Source organism: Pseudonaja textilis, chromosome 3, assembly GCF_049901715.1.
Source record: "Pseudonaja textilis isolate UNSWEBS1 chromosome 3, rPseTex1.2, whole genome shotgun sequence".
In the NCBI taxonomy this organism is placed as follows: domain Eukaryota; kingdom Metazoa; phylum Chordata; class Lepidosauria; order Squamata; family Elapidae; genus Pseudonaja; species Pseudonaja textilis.
Genome location: NC_141992.1, coordinates 94,164,488 through 94,181,808, shown reverse-complemented (window position 1 = coordinate 94,181,808; position 17,321 = coordinate 94,164,488). Strand labels below are relative to the sequence as shown.

Genomic DNA, 17,321 nt, shown 5'->3' with positions numbered 1-17,321 from the left:
TAGACCTGCCCTAATTGATTAGAGGGTTAAAAAGTGGTGACAGGAAGTTTGTACCTCCAGACTTGCAAGATCTTGTTCATGTCATCCAGCCACCATCTATGCCTAAGGGAAGACCAACACCTAGGTCTCCCAGTTCCGTGTCCAGTTTCTTACCTGTATTGTTCTCTCCTTCCTTTTCCTACATGCAAATTTGGCCATAATAGTTTTACAGTGCAAGACGCCAAAAGGTAAACAGTTAAATATGAAGATAACAGATTTATCAAAGGAACATCTGGGAATCTTTAAAAAAAAAATAGATTGATATAAAATCACTTATCTTTTACATTGATTTTTTAAAATCTTCTTTACTGATATTAGAATGCAGAAGTATAAACAAAGGCAGAGGTTGCTCAATTTTGTTTTCTGTATGAATCTTGGTGTATGTATAAATCACCTTGTTTGCATTACACATTTGTTTTTGCAATTGTATATGCTTCTCTCTCTCCCCTTTTTGGAGGCTCAAAACACAATTTTTTATAGAGATACTGTGAAACAAATATTTGAAAAATGTTGAAAAATGTATTACAGCCATTAATCACCCCAGGAAAATCAATATGCAAAAATCCAAAGTGAAATTGTAAATACGGTGAAGAAATACAAATGAAGACTTTTGCCTAAAAATAATATTAAAAACAGAGAATGTTAAGATGCTTGCTTGGGCAATTCATGTGCAACAAAAGAGGTTAAAATTAGCAATTTGTATTATATAAACTTTAACATGGTAGCATAAAAGAGAAGGAAACATTGATAAATAAAGCCATAAAATTAGTCCAAAGGGATTTGAGAGTTATAAACTTTTCTTATATATCCCTGTCAAAACTGAGAAGAATATAGTAGGTCACATGGTATGCATATGCCTAGACTTATCATAATCTTATAAAAACAATGCCAGTTTTTTTTAAAAAAACTTCTGTTAATTCTTGGTTAATGATGTTTATAAAAGGATTGATGGTGAGAATGTGCAGAACCATTTCTCATAAACTGCTGACCATTTCTATGGAACAAGGGATCCGTAAACCTTCTGTATTGCCTTCAAGGCATTTTCAGGGCTGGTAAGTAATGTCTTGGAATAAACAGCATGACTATCATCACATTCAGTGGTAATTTGATCTGAAACATAGAGCTTCACTGCTGCTAAAAAAAGAAGTGCAAAATTCAATTGATCATTTCGTGTCATATGATCAGCATGATTATATCAATTTCTGTATCCCTGTGAATTCTCACTAATCATGACGGTCTTAAAGGTGCTTTCTTCTTCAAAGGGCAGTTGGACTATTTTTTTTTCCTTGAGAAAAAAGAAAACATTTTGCTTCTCATCCAAGAAGCTTCATCAGATCATCAGTCCAGTTGCCTTTTGAAAAAAAAAAAAAACACCTTTGAGACAGCTATGACCTGGATGACTGAAAATCTCTACAGATGTTAATCATGGTAGTTTGTTTCATCCCTTTTTCCAGTTCAACCAGGCTGTGACTAAAAAGAAGCCTATTTTTTTAAATTTATAATAAAGCTAGGTCAACCTTTTAGATAAGTAATATTAGACTAGGCAGTTTCCACCAGACTTATTTTTGGAGTGAAATCTCTTAAAGTTTAACAAGTTATTAAAATATTTCTTTTTCCTGGGTCTCTGTGAAACCATTAAAGTTTAAAATAATAGAACCAGCACCTGTGCTTTCAAATTAATAAGTAACATTTAAAATATATTATTATTATTATTATTATTATTATTATTATTATTATTATTATTATTATTTTGTAAACTTTATTTGAGTTTTCACAAAGAGAAAACAAACAAACAAATAAAACATCTTTTTTGAAAGTAGCATAATCCCGGGTTACATTTCTTCGTACAGACACAAATTCAGGTTCATGCTCATTTTTATATTCTAGTCCAGGGGTGTCCAACCTTTCACCTTCCCTGGGCCACATTAGAAGATGAAAATTTGGTTTGGGCCACACATAAAATAAAATAACAGTAAAGATACCCGATCATCCCAAAAAAACATAGAAAACATAGTTAACATATTAAATTTATTTGGAAATAAAGTTAGTGAGATGTTTTTATTATTTATTATTAATTATTTATTAAAAATTATTTATTTTTTATCACGGGTTTTTTATCACAGTTTTTTTATCACAGTTTATTTTCCAGCCAAATTTTGCGGGGGGGGGGAGGTGGGGAGAAAGCTCGCCTACCTCACGCCTACCTCTCCTCCTGCAAATAGCCCGGCTGGATGAGGCAGGACTGGAAGGCAGAAGCAGCAGCAGCAGTGGCGGGGGCAGAAGCAGCGGCAGGGGAAGGCTTCTGCCCCCACCGCCGCCACCGCTTCTGCCCCCGCCGCCGCTGCTGCTTCTGCCCCCGCCGCCACTGCCCCCGCCGCTCTGCCCCACCACCGCTGCTGCTTCTGCCCCCGACGCGCCACCGCTTCTGCCACCGCCACCACTTCTGCCCCCCCGCCACTGCCCCCGCCCGCTTCTGCCCCACCACCGCTGCTGCTTCTGCCCCGACGCCGCTGCCCCTGCCACCGCTTCTGCCACCACCACCGCCTGCCCGCCGCCACCCCTGCTTGCCCCACCGCTTCTGCCCCGCCGCCACCCCGCCGCTTCTGCCCCCGCCACCACCCCCGCTCGCTCTGCCCTGCCATCAGTTGTTCTTCTGCCCCCACCGCTGCTGCTGCCCGCTGCTGCCACTTTCTTCCTCCTCCACCCCGCCGCTTCCCCTGCCACCGCTGCTGCTTCTGCCCTCGCTTCTGCCCCGCCACCACCACTCGCCGCCGCCTTCCCCCGCCACGGGGGCAGCGGCGGCCGGGCAGAAGCAGCAGCGGTGGTGGGAGAAGAAGCGGTGGCGGCGGAGCAGAAGCGGTGGGTGGCAGCGGAGAAGAAGGGCGGGCGGCGGGGCAGCAGCAGCGGTGGGGGCAGAAGCAGCAGCAGTGGCAGGGCAGAAGCGGCAGGGGGTGGCGGCGGGGCAGAAGCGGGCGGGCAGAAGCGGCGGGGGTGGCGGGCGGGCAGAAGTGGCGGCGGCGGGGGCAACAGCGTGGCGGCGGGCAGAAGCAGCAGCGGTGGCAGGGGCAGAAGCGGCGGCGGTAACAGCAGGAGGTGGCGCCTGACGGCCCCCGCCTTTTCTCTTGCTGCTTGGCCTGGCGCTCGCCTCGCCCCGCCTCGTGCCTGCCTCTCCTCCTCCTTCTCGCTGGCTGTGGCACGATGGTTGGGGTAGGCACTGGGCCGCATTACGAGGCGACCTGGGCCGCATGCGGCCCGTGGGCCGCGGGTTGGACAAGCCTGTTCTAGTCCATATCTTATTACTGACCACTGCTGCAACCGCCTTCAGGAAGGAGAGTAATGGCCAGCTGAGGAGGAGAGATGCGGCTCTCCTCAACCCTGCTGGTGGTCTCCCCCCTCTTCACCACCTCTATGGGGTGGCTTAGCCCCGAAACCAGCCGACTCAGGGCACTCCAGCGGCAAGCTCAGACTGAAACTGCGCACGATTGCGGATTTCAGTCTATCGCCGAAGAGACTTCAAACCGGAAGTCTCTAAAATATATTATTTTAATGACCTGAGTTATTTAGTTTAGAGACTGCTTATTTTATTTTATTTTTACAAATTGTTTGTAGTATGTTGTCATTTGAATCAGGCTTTTTTCCCTATGTGTGTAATGTCCTTAATTATAAGATCATGATAAATACATTTGGTATTCATGCTGTTATAATATTAATGATACCTGAATACATGTTAGTGTGAAAACCCATATGACAGAATAGATTGTTTTTCTCAACCTAAGCATGGCAAAGTTTGGGAGTTGCAATCTAACACTAGAAGCTACTGGGTTAAGGAACAAGGGCTAGAGATCAATGATATGAAATCAAATGATACAGAAAAAGATAAACTTTGTTGCATAACAAGAGAGAAGCATGTTGTCTCTAAAGAAGGTTTATGCCAATGGGAAACAGTTTGGGCATTTTATTATTTTATAGGAATTGATTTATTTTTAGTATTTATTTTTCAGTACTGTTCAAAGTGTTTTTCAACCTCCATCTCTGGAGTATCAGATTCAATGAGTTACCCCTGGAGCAGCTTGCTTCTTCGGCTAGTATCTGTTGTTTTGCTCTTCTAATTATCTCCTGCTGATTGATGACTAGACTAGACCCTGGAGAGGGAAAGAAGTGAATGCAAAATGGTAACAATTGCAAGACAAAGATGTGATTAATTAAATAAGAAAGGTTGTGGAGGGCTACTTGCCCAAAGATCCTTCAAAATTTAAATACACATGAGCTAACATTACACATCACACTTCCGTGAATGGGGGTCACACAGATGAATCCCACCTATTTCTCAACATATATCTCAGCCATTTACAAAAAGAAGACAATGCATTCCTCCTGTTTATTGAGAGCTGTGATGGCACAGTGGTTAGATTGCAGTATTTCAGGCTAACTCTGCTGACTGCCAGGAATTGGATCCTGACCGGCCTAAGGTCAACTCAGTCTTCTATCCTGCCAAGTTCAGTAAAATGAGGACCCAGATTGTTAGGGGCAATATGCTGACTCTCTAAACCAGGGGTGTCAAACTCATGGTCTATGAGCCAGATGCGTCACACGCTGGCTATGCTCTTGCCGGGTTTAGAGAAGGGGAAAAGAGACACAATATATCATGTGATGACACTGTGGTGATGCAAGTTTGACACCCCTTCTCTAAACCACTTAGAGAGGGCTCTAAAAGCACTATAAAGTGATATGTAAGCATAAGTGCTATTGCAATTGTTAGTGTTATAAGCTTAAGTGTTATTGCTATGGATTAATTTTCTCATAATCCACTAGCCTAACCTACATGTTGCCATTGACCTATGGTAGCTGTGACAGGCAAATGAAAAGGAGCATCTTCCTGTAGTGGCTCTTGTAAAATATACATCATCTTCTTTAGAATTGGAAGTAAATTCTTGTACAAAACCACTGAAGAATAGCATGCTTTTATAACCTGGTGCAGGCCAGGTTGCATGCTTTTATAAAGGCCTCAGTTTTGGCTGGCAGATATTATTTAGAGACAGGTTTTTGCCCATTTAATTTGGAAAGGGTATTTCAATCGCTCCATAAAAATTCAGAAGGTTAATACTTTTGTGGCACATCTTTTTAATTTGTATTTCCCAGTCCATTTATTTACTACTTTGCTAACTGATGAGCTAATTTGTAGGATCTGTCATCACAATTACTTAACAGACTTAATTGTGATATAATGAATTAGACAGACAAATCTATCTCAGATGTGCGTGCATGTGTTTAAGATAAAATGTGGGAGTTCCAAAATGTCTCATTCATTAATAAATAGACTTCTAAAGCTTTAGTCTATCAATTTGATTTTGGCTATTCATAAATAAAGTAAGCAGGCTTGGGCCTGATAAATACTTAGTTGTAAATCTCAAGGTTAACCTGGGAAGTTCTAAAAACACTCTCTAAAGACAGCACTGGGAAGTTAAGTCCATGTGTTTGACCCTCATCCCACACCCAAATTAGATTAACAGAAGGAAACTCTTAGTTTGTAAAGGAATGCATAAAACAGAAAAAAAAAACAAGTTGGGGTAGCATATTGCAGAAAGATTTTTTTTTTAAAGAAAATGTTAATGGGGATAAGAGGTAAAGTACTAAGCATGTAATTTCTAAGTTAATTTACACATGTCATGAGCAGAACTGGAAATTATAATGATTTGCAAATCATCTACTACCTGGCAGATGTGCAACGATCCTCAAGGGAAGAAGTTGGGAAGTACATCTATGCATGATAACTGTCCTACAGTAACCAAGCTCTTCAGTTCCCCCAAATAATGCCTTTAATGAATGTGAGACAAGGTGTAGCTAAAGCAAACCACTTTTAAGCTCAATTGATTTTAGCTCTAGTCAATTAAACACACTCGTTATTTTCCCACTTAAATCCTTTGGCCCATTCCTTATGCCTTTATCCATCTACGAAAATGAAATCTCAAATATATGCAAGTGTATTAGCTCACTATTTTTTAAAAAGGAAGCCTTCTATCTAGGGATAGGATTCTACTGATTTGGCCTGGTTCTATAGAGCCGGTTACCATTACCGGTAGTTTGGGGAACTGCTAAATTGAGCCTCAGGCCTTTCCATCCGCTTCTCCGCTCCCTGCCCAATCAGTCCCTATTGTGCATACGCAACATTGCGTGCATGTGTGACAGACTGCAGCCTGCTTTGGCCAGCCCGCCAGGTCATCCATTGCTGCCTCCTTTTCGCTGTGGCCCTGATGATCTCCCTGCAAGCCCCAGTTGTCTTTCCACCACTACTTGCCTTTTGTTTCACCCCTTCCCTCCCACTTGCATTTTGCCACCACTGCTGGTCACCTTTCCTCCGCCATCACCACTTGTCTTCCACTGGGGAACACGTGGAGAGGCTCCTGTTGGATCCAGCCAGGTCAGCAGCTGCTTAACTCACCTGCTGCTCCAGCTGGGAGAGCGAGGGAGCCTCTTCCAAGAGCAAAAAGCTTGCGAGTCCCCCTCCCTTTGGAATGGCTCCTGTGCAGCAAAGAAGCGGTCCAGTTGAATCCTACTTCACTCTGCTGCCGGGAGCTGTTTCCGATAGGAGGCTTGCAAGCTTTTCACTCTCAGGAGAGGCTCCCTCACTTCCACAGCAAAAGCAGGTGAGAGGAAGAGCCCAGAGCTGACATGACTCACAAGCCTCTCCACTGTTGTTGCCTTTGGCTCCTCAGCCCCATCCCACTCAGCCGAGTCCGCACCAGCCTGGAGTGAAGCCAGCCTCTTTGAGCTCTCTCACCCTTCTTGCTCGCTGCCAATTCCTGCCGGAGCCTCCTGACAGGCTTGGGTGATCTCAGTCCATCATGGGGAGCTGGCAGCATGGTGGCGACAGCTATGGCAGCTAAGCAGAGAGCAGGAGGCGGCTTGCGAGACAACCCTTCTGGGAGGTGAGCTTGACCTGGGTAAGGGATAAATAGGCAAAGCAAAATGAGCCAGCCCGTCTGGCTGTCAATTTGGCCATGCTGGCTGGGAGAGAAGAGAATGTTCTCCTTCTCCTGCTGGTGCTGCCGTGTCTGGATCCTGCTGGGGGAATGCCTCCTCAGGGAACCACCCCGCCATTGTTGCCCTGATGCTGCTGTTACCGCCGAAGCTGCCCAAGAAAACTCCCTGCCACCAGGGAGGTTCTGGGATAAGCCACCACCACTCACCTTCCCCCACACTGCTCGCCTTTTGCAGCAAAGGCTGCCACTGAAGCTTCCCAAGGAAATTCCCCACCACTGGTGCAGTTCCAGGATGCACTGCCACCTCTCTCTCTCTTCCTCAAAGCCTTGGCTGGGCCAAGCCAGCAAGCTTTGCTTGGCGCTCTTTGCTACTTCTTTCATTTCTTCATTTTGGAATCCAGACTGGCTGAACAATGATCACCAGCCGCGTTAGACGCATCCCTTCAGGCGACCCTTCTCCTCCTCCTCCCCTTCCCCTCCTCCTCCTCCTCTCGTGGCCTGCAGCTGTGGTGGGGCGGGGGGGTGCCAAAGCCTAGCAAAACCAGGCACAGCGAGGGTGGGTGCTTGCTTGAGGAGGGTCTCCCTGCATGTGCGCACACCTCCCCGGCTCCACCACAGCCACTGGTCATGAGAGGAGGAGGAGGAGGAGGAGTGTCACCCGAAGGGACGCTTTCACCGCAGCTGATGATCATTTTTCAGCCAGTCTGGATTCCAAAAAGAAGAAATGAAAGAAGTAGCAAAGAGCGCCAAGGAAAGCTTGCTGGCTTGGCCCAGTTGGCTTTGAGAGAGAGAGACAGAGAGACACACAGAGAGAGGGACAGAGAGAGAGAGAGAGAGATGGGAGAAGAGAGCCATAGAGTGGGGGAGGAAGAGAGAAGAGAAAAGAGAAAGAAAGAAAAAGAGAAAGGAAGTGAAAGGAAGAAAAGGGATAGACAAAGAAAGAGAGATGGAAAGAGGGGACAAAGAAAGAAAAAGAAAGAAAGAGAAGGAGGGAAAAGAAAGTGAATGAGATATATGAATGGACAGATACATGGAGGGAGGGAAGGGAGAGAGAAAAAAAGGAGAGGAAGGAAGGACACAAACCCTAGCTTCAGAAGACTCTGAAACAGCATAGCAATCTAGGGCTTGAAGGGATCTTGAAGGTCATCTTCTAATCCAACCTTCTGTTGCAGCAGGAGATCCTTACAAAATCATAGAATATCAGGGTTAGAAGGGTGTGTGTGTGTGTGTGTGTGTGAGAGAGAGAGAGAGAGAGAGAGAGAGAGAGAGAGAGAGAGAGAGAGAGAGAGAGAGACAGAGAGAGAGAGAGAGAGAGAGAGAGCAAGAAAGAAAGAGGAAGGGAGAGAAAGAAAGAGAGAAAGAAAGAATGAAAGAAAGAAAGAAAAAGAAAGAAAGAAAGAAAGAAAGAAAGAAAGAAAGAAAGAAAGAAAGAAAGAAAGAAAGAAAGAATAGGAAGGAAAGGGGGTGGGAGAGAAACCTCTGTACTATTATTTTTAATTGTTTCATTATTTATCATATATTAATATTTTACACTGTCCCTACACCTAGAGTAATTTTACTGCCTTTCTTTTGCCCAGGTATTTTTCAGGGTTTACAATACATACATTCAATGTCTATAGTACAGAGCATAAATACATGTGTGTTTAACAGAGTTGAAAGGTACCTTGGAGATCTTCTAGTCCAACCTCCTGCTCAGGCAGGAAAACTGAGGGTACCAAACTCTGAGTAAAGGTCCTGGGAAAGGTGTCAGAACAACAGAATAACACTTAGAAGGGACCTTGAGAGGATACCATTTCAGAGAAATGGCTGACCAGTCTTTTCTTAAAAAACCCCAGTGTTGGAGCACCCAGAACTTCTGGTGGCAAGCAGTTCCACTGGTTAATTGTTCTCACTGTCAGGAAGTTTCTTCTTAGTCTTAGCTTGCTTCTCTCTTTGTTCAGTTGCCATCCATTGCTTCTTGTTTGCCTTCTGGTGCTTTGGAAAATACATTGAAAATACATCTTTCTGGCAGCCCCTTAAAAGCCTGTGGCCTATCACACTCTTGAGCAAAGCATGTGAACCATTTCCTCCTTTCAGTGGTCCATGAAAGTATATCTATAGTATGTAGATAATAAAGTCAAAAAATGATGAACAACATTTTTAGAAAACTATAAAGTTGAGGTTGGGTGTGACAAGGAATGGCTGGGAAGGGAGGGGCCAGGTGAGGCATCCCTTGACATGAGTGACATTGAGTTGGTCACACCCACACAGTCACATGATCACCAAGCCATGCCAAGCCAGTCATGTGACCACCAAGCCATGCCCAGCCATCAAGCCACACCGACAAATTAAGCCACGCCCACAGAACCGGTTAAGAAATTTGAATTCCACCCCTGCTTCTATAGACACTTTGTTGCCATGTGCCTTTTCCTGTGCCACAAAGTGGACTTTCAATTACTCAAGACTGTCTTTCTATTATATACTGTAGCTTGTAGCATATTTATGACATAAATATATACCAATGTACCATAAATATATATCATGTTTTAGAGACACTACTTAATTCAGCTAGTTTTTGCTTGGGAATTAGCATCTCTTCCAAAGTTTTCTTTAAAAAATATTGCTTCCTGTAGAACTGCAGTAGCCTAATTGTAAAATATTCACCTAGGTGGCGATCCATGTTCAAAAAGTTGTGTTATGGGAATCCAACTTTTCCCCCTGCAAGGTTTCTTCCCTTTCACACCTGTTTTCTTTAACCTTTTATTTAGTTTCTATTTATTTCTTACTAGCACTAGCCTGTTACGGACAAAGCACTGGAACCAAGAGAACATTGCATACAATCCTTCTGTCCATTTGTCTTTTCTTTGTTTACACACTGCTAGAAATTGTGCTTTTCTTGCTAAGAAATTTTGAATGATGCAAAATGTTGTGCCATAGCCAAATGCAATCAGAACACATGGAATCTGGCTCAAAGGGTCCCATGCTAGCTTATGAATCTCTTTGCTGGTCTTTATTGTTACCATTATTACCACTAATGTTATTATTGCCACTTTCCTTTCATCCTCTTTGCTTTTCTTGTTTTATCTGTTTTATCTAATTTCTGATGGCTTTTATTGTGATGTAAATAATAGTAATTTAATCAAAGCAATGCAATACAATACTCTGGATAATTGCTGTTTGGGCTATCATTAAATTATATCTCAGACCTGATTATGAAAATTAAAGCAATTTTTGGAAACAGAAAAGATGTTAAAAATAGTTCCTTGAAATGTCCCTGTTGAACTTCAACAACCACAACTAATAATACAACAATGCCTGCTAGGAAACAAGAGATTGCTTACTGATTGATAGGAGTATTAACCTGCTCTTATTGTTATCATACTTTTTTCCCTCTGTGCATTTAGTCAAATATTAAATACCTCCAGCTGACAAAATACTACAGAGCTGTTCTAGTCCGTGAACCTTAAGAAATCTACCTGATATCTTGCACATTATACTTTGGCCTAGTCCAGGGCTGTCAAACTCATGGCTTGCGGATTGGATGTGTCATGCACTGGCCACACCCACACCCGGTTTAGCGAAGGTAGAAAAAGTTCCAATACATCATGTGACGCTGCCATGATGATGTGAATTTGACACCTCTGGCCTAGTCAGTGGAACCTTATAACAATGCATTACAAGATAGGGGAGACATTTAAAATGGAAATACAAGTGATAAGCCAAGAGAATATACATAAGGACACTGGTTGAAGCTGGTTGAAGTTTTAAAAATTAAAGGAGAAATGAAAGTGATAAACCAAGATACTAACCTGGATAATGTTTTTTATTGATTTTTAAAGAATGAAACTTGTTAAAACCTTGCTGATACCAAAATAAAAGTTGATATTTTCTTATAGATAAGGGATGGGTTATGGGAAAAGAGTAGATCTGCTTGTAAATTTATAAGGGGTGAAGAACTACCAAACTTGTTTATATATGTTATGATGAAGATTGGAAGTCATTTCTTTATATTTCTTTTTTATTACACTCCTTCTCTTTTCTTTTATTTCTTGTTTTTTTTTTTACTTTTTCTTTCTTTGCCTTTTCTTTGCTATTCTTTTTACTTTCCTTCTTCTGCGCTTAGTTTGTATTAGTTTTCATTACTGTAAGAAGCTCCTGCTCAAGATACCTTTACAATGAGGAATTATATCCAAACATAATTGACAGATTTAAACAAAATCTGTAAAAGGACATGAAAAAGTAAATATTTAATATAACAGAAATGAGTAGCCCAAATCAGTAATGTGGATTTGGCAATATTGACACATTTACCATGGTGGATTTGCCCACATTAGTAGCACTGAATTGCAGGAAATTTTAATAATGTTACTTTACAGATATGCAACAAGTGAATACTTGCAAATTACAATGTTCTTGAAGTGCTTAACAGGCTCTTTCACATCCACAAATGAATACATAATTGGAGAATTTAGTGTTGGTTGTTGGTTACCTGTTGGTTAATTCAGATGCTGATAAATGAGTGGAAAGGAATAATTTTCAGTATGTGTGTTTTAGTCTTTATAAAAAGTTTAGTCAATAGAACAGGTTGGACTATACTGAGTTGGCAGAATCATAGAGCTCAGTCAAATAAGAAAGGCACGCTGAATAAAGAGAGTCTGAAACTTATAGATGCAAATTCTATCTTGACATGCTATCTCAATATGCCTACATACCCTCTACAGATAATTCACAAAAGGCAAGCCCTGGGAATAGCGTTAAAATGACTATGAAAAAAAAAAGATATCTTTGATGGATTGTTTTTCCATGTATACAAATGACTAAGAAAATAAGTTGCATCCTTTATGATTGCTTTCCATATATAAAAGTGACCATGAAAACAAGTTATATCCTTGATATAACAGGTTTTGCATTTGTAAATTTGAAGCAGATCATGCCAAGGTTTTTTTTTTTTTTTGTAGTGAATGGGTAGCCTATACTGTAGTTCTACCTTAAATTCCCTGGTTCAATGTCCAGGTCTGACTCTTATTTAACAAATTCAATGAGATGATTTACAATTGTTCAGTTCCCTACCATTCTGCTCTTCCTGCCCTCCAACTAGATTGAAAGCACTTACTAAGCCCAAAAAGTAAACTCATAGTTGATTTATTTAACTGTGCTTATAAACAGCATTTTAGGAGAAGTTATGGCTCTAACTGAATCAGTGTGGGATGGCAAGGGGCCTATTATCATGCTTTGGAAAGCAACATAAGCCCCCAAGGTGGTGCTTGAATGGCATTCTGTTTGATGAGTGATATGGACTGATTGTAATATTTTTGTAGAAATAGCATCCAAGCATTTTAGAGTTATATTATGGCAAGGACAATCATCTTTAGGAGTATTCTACATTCCATCTCCCCTCTGGGCTATATCACCAGAAGTCAGATTAGAAAAGAGTCACAGCTCATGCTGTGCTTGTGTAAATACATAGTTTCAAAGCAGGAGGGAGTCTGATTTATATTTTAATTTCCACTCAGTGTGCCCCAACTTGAAAAGTCTCTCCATTCAATTCAGATAAGTTCCACCCTTTAAGAGAAATGGAAGGGATGAAGTTGTCTCAACATGTAAGAGTTGTATAAAGAGATCTTGATGAATTTCCTGATAGAAATAAAGCTAGTAAGTTTTGCTTTTCAATAGTTTTGACCCCTTCGACACTTACTAGTTGGTTTTAGAAGTGCAAATAAGAGAATTTTCTTGCTGATAACTAATCTTAAGAATTCATATGTTACATTTTATTAGTTTACTTATTTATAAAGACACTGTCATTTTAATTACCGGGCATTTTTAATACCTGACAAATATCTGCTTTCAAACCTTTATTGGCTTTAATTTCATCAATATTTAATGAATTGATAATTAGTGCTAGCTTTTAGAGCTTTGCGGTATGATATATTGGTGCATAACTTTCATCAAGGAAAAAGAGTAAAATATTATGACTGGAATATAGCTATAAAATCTGTGCTAAGGAAAAATCATAAGATTATTAACCGAATTAAATTGTCTAATTTAAATATAATGGTAGTGGTGTTTTTCTTTAAAAGAAAGCTAAAATAATCCTAATAATGTTGCATAAATGATTTATTTGGTTGAATGGATTCTTTAATACTGAGGTCTGCAATATTATTTAAGATTATGTAAGGAAAAAAACAGATTAAAAAGGAATATAGACAAAACTATGTTAATATTATATGCACATTATATATATATATATATATATATATATATATATATATATATATATATATATATATATATGTTTCTGAGGTTCTCGCGGGTATTTATATGTGGATCTTTGGTTGCGGGTTTCTCCCGCGTAGATTAAATATCTAACGTTGATGAAGTCTCATTCATCATCTTCAGGCTTCTGTCTCGGCTCTGTGCTTTCAGACTCTGAAAGCACAGAGCCACAAGCACCTGAGGTGATGAATGAACTCATCGCTACCATCTTGGAGGAAAACAATAACATATATATATTATATATATATATATATATATATGCACAACTGGAATTACTGTAGCTTTTGTGGGCTTTTTTAAAAAAAACTTTTTAAAACAAACATGAGTTCACATAATTATATTTCCATACTGGGAAAAAATTGGACTAGTTTTTTTTCTTCCAAGGTAGTTACAGTAACCATATTCTGACTTTTTTTTTGCATAGTCTCCTGATAAAGTCAACTGACAACATGTTATGTTATCCACAGAAAATTTATACATACAGCACAAATATCTTCAGAGGGAAGCTCAAGAAATATATTGGCTTTGGAAGCAAAGCCCTTCCTTCCTAATAGTAGGATCCTATTACCTTGAAAGACAATATGGTTAATAATCATATAACTATTAGGCATGTGGTTGAGAATCAAGAAGCACTCCCTGATTTTACACCTGTGTGCTGAAGTGCTACCTCATCCAAAACATGTCAGTCCCAGAGTACTTAGTCCTTGACTTTCACCAATTCATTTAGCGACCGTTCAAAGTTACAATGGCACTGAAAAAAGTGACTTATGACTGTTTTTCACACTTATGACTGTTACAACATCCCCATGGCCATGTGATTTAAATTTGGATGCTTGGCAGCTGGTTCATATTTATGATGGTTAGAGTACTCTGTGGTCATGTGGACAGTTTTGTGACCTTTTGACAAACAAAGTCAATAGGAAAGCCAGAATCACTTAACAACCATGTTACTATCTTAACAACTGCAGTGATTCGCTTAACAGTTGTGGCTATAAAAGTTGTAAAATAATGCAAAACTCACTTACCATATGTCTCACTTAACAACATAATTTTTGGGTCATTTGTGTTTGTAAGTGGAAGACTATCTGTCTAGGTACCCATAGCCTCATTTTGTCTGGATTTCATTTCACCTTGTTCTTCCTTATCTCACCCATTATTAACTTACCAATTGCTTCCTTGAAGTTGGATAGCATGGAGAAATTATATTGGGTGTCAACAGATAGTCATGGTTTCCCAATCCAAACCTCGAAATGATTCATTGATTTCATTTGCTGTTAAACAGCATAGGGGAGAAGATGGAATGCTTGGGGGTACCAAAGACAAGGCAAGGGATCAAACAGTATCCTCTCAACCCTAGACTGGGAAGCACAGCTAAACAGCATTCCAAAAACTCAGAGGGATCTATAAACAATTGTTTATAGAGGTTTGGGGGAAGTAATAACATCACACCAGAACCCATTTCCCTCATAAAAGCACATAATGGGAGGAGCTTTTGTGAGTTCACATCAGGTGATTAATAATTCCAAATGTGTGCTCACTTTGATTTGTTGTTAGATTTCTTCCCCTTTTGGTCATCTATCATACTCCTTCTCTCTGCTCCCTAATAATACAAAAAAGCTGATGTGACATAGGAGAAAGAAGGCAGTCAGAATAATTGTGACATTTCCCTGGGCTATCTCTATTTTATACAAATCAATCAGAGTTTCACGTAATAGAAATCAGATTATTCCCCAAAAACATTAAAAATTGTTTTACCAAAAAGTGCTTGGAAAAGACCATTTTAATCACTCTTTCACCAGATGTCAATTGGTCCAAATGTCACGTAACAGTAAAAACATAATTATGCACATATATGCAGTCAATGGCCTAATTCCATAAAGGTATATTCCATAAAGGTATATTATAGCCAGTAAGTCATTTCAGAAGGGTAAAGTGAAGTTTGGTAAAGATTCCCCCAAAATTGAACCTTTTCATTTCCTCAAATGACATGTAAAGCAATATATTGTTGGCCTACCTGTGATGTTTGCCATGGAGTCATTATTTAAGAGGTGCTCAGTCAGACTAGAAGCAGATTCATCAAAGTTTTTGAAAATAAGATGTGGGAAACAAGAGTGCTGAATAGAAACAGCATCTTATGTAGATGATTCTGGAGTTGAAAATAGATGGGATAAAGAAGATCAAAGGCTTATCTGTAAGATCGCCAGCCTGCCAATGTTCTTGAGACTGAATAAGGTGAAATGCTAATTGTGTAAGCCCTTTCCTTAAACTTAGACATATAAATAGGAATAGTTCTAGTAATTTGAAGCATAGAACATAGTGCATACATGCTTGGAATAAATATATTTGGCCTATGCTTATTTAGAATGCTTTAAAAAAAAGCTTAGAGGAAAAATGGTATGTGAAAAAGTGTAGAATATAATATTCTACAAAATACCTACAGAAGGCAGGAGACTCACTCAAGAAACAATCAGTGAAGCTTGAAGTTGGAAAGTAAAAGTACTTGTCTGCTCAAATAAGGTCTGGCTAATACTCAAATTGCTTCTTCCTGTCTCCTTAAAATTGAATAATTGAGAAAAAAACTTTGGACATGTTGGTGGCCCTGCCTTTTTTTCATTCAGATCTTGAAAGTTGTATCCATGCATTTGGGGCAACACCTGTTTTTATTTAGTCAGATGTGACTGGAAAATCATCCAAGCATGCTGGGCTTCATTTAGTAGACACTGATTTCCATGTCCTTACAAGGTCTATCTGACTTTTTGTATTGAACAGGATAGCACTGTTGGTCATATGGCAATGGTGGCTGCTCTTATAAATCTCAATCAGAGTCCTGCCCGCCCTCAAAAAGGAGTAATTTTGGCTCATGTACAAAACTCAACAACCAAAACTATTATCTATGTTTTCAATTTGCTTCAATTTGTTTTCAACATGTAAAAGGTAATGTGCTGGTTATTACTTGCAAAGCCATAGATGATCGAAGAGAAGTCTCTTCCACTGGTTGTTTTGGAAGGGCCCTATATGGTTTGTATCACCTCCTCTAACAAAAGTATGGGGTGCTAACTTTGTCAGTAGCTGTCCCAGTTATTTCAAAAGTATTGTCCAATTAAAAGCCCTAACTCCTTGCTAGCTTTTAAAAATGCCCTAAAACCTGTCTTTTAAAATATGTTTTTAATTCTTGATTATAATTCTTGTTTTTAGTATCTCAATTTTTATTCTGTGTTTAAACAGCTGAGACACCTCAGGAGTTGGCAGCATGACTCAGATAAATAAATAAATGTTAAAAAAGAAAAAGGTAAATGTTACCTCTGTCCAGTCATGTCTGAGTCTAAGGTGTGGTGCTCATTTCTGTTTCCTAGCCAATGGAGCCAGCAATGTCTGAAGATGCTTCTGTGGGCATGTAGGCATCATGACTCTATGCCAAAGCATATGAGATGCTGTTACCTTCTCACTAAAATGGTATCCATTTATCTACTTGCATTTTCATGCTTTCAAATTGCTAGGTTGGCAGGAAGTGGGGCAAAACCGGAACTCACCTTATCAGAAGTCTATTTAGCATCAGAACTGTACAATTAATAGTCCTCCCTGGAGTATAGAAAAATTCTTGCTTAGAAACTTTGTAGCTCAATGCCATAGTTATTCTCTGTATTTATCCTCTGCAAGCCATTTTATTCCAAGGCAATAGAACAACAGTGAATGAAAGCACTGAACAATAAAAACATTACAAATTCAGAAACTATTACCCCCTTAACTTGCAAATGGACCATACAAATGGACCAATTTAATCTACTTTACACAAAATGGTAAGTACATTTAATTTAAAATTGTTAGGAAAGAGAATTGGCTATCTCTTTTGCTGCTATTGCATAGTTCTTCCCCCAAGAGTTATTCCCCCTTCCCATTCCACTATATTTTAATAAGCACAGCAGGTAAACTCATGCTAGAATCTTGATCCAGTCTGTGTCCTTTCCCCATGTTTATATTTTACTTTTCAAAAGCTGTTCACACAATTACCCATTTGGCAAGATGTGGCTGGGAGTCTAGGAAATATTCTGC

The 17,321-nt window shown here is 40.0% G+C and overlaps 1 long non-coding RNA gene across 1 annotated transcript in view; it reads right to left on the bottom strand.

Annotated features, from left to right (window-relative positions):
• LOC148126214 (uncharacterized) overlaps window positions 1-15,420 on the bottom strand; it is a 116,095-nt gene extending 100,675 nt beyond the window's left edge. Inside the window, exon 1 of the long non-coding RNA XR_015742993.1 lies at window positions 15,286-15,420. This is a non-coding gene — a long non-coding RNA (uncharacterized LOC148126214). The remainder of the gene's footprint in view (window positions 1-15,285) is intronic.
• Between the last annotated feature and the right edge of the window lie 1,901 nt (window positions 15,421-17,321).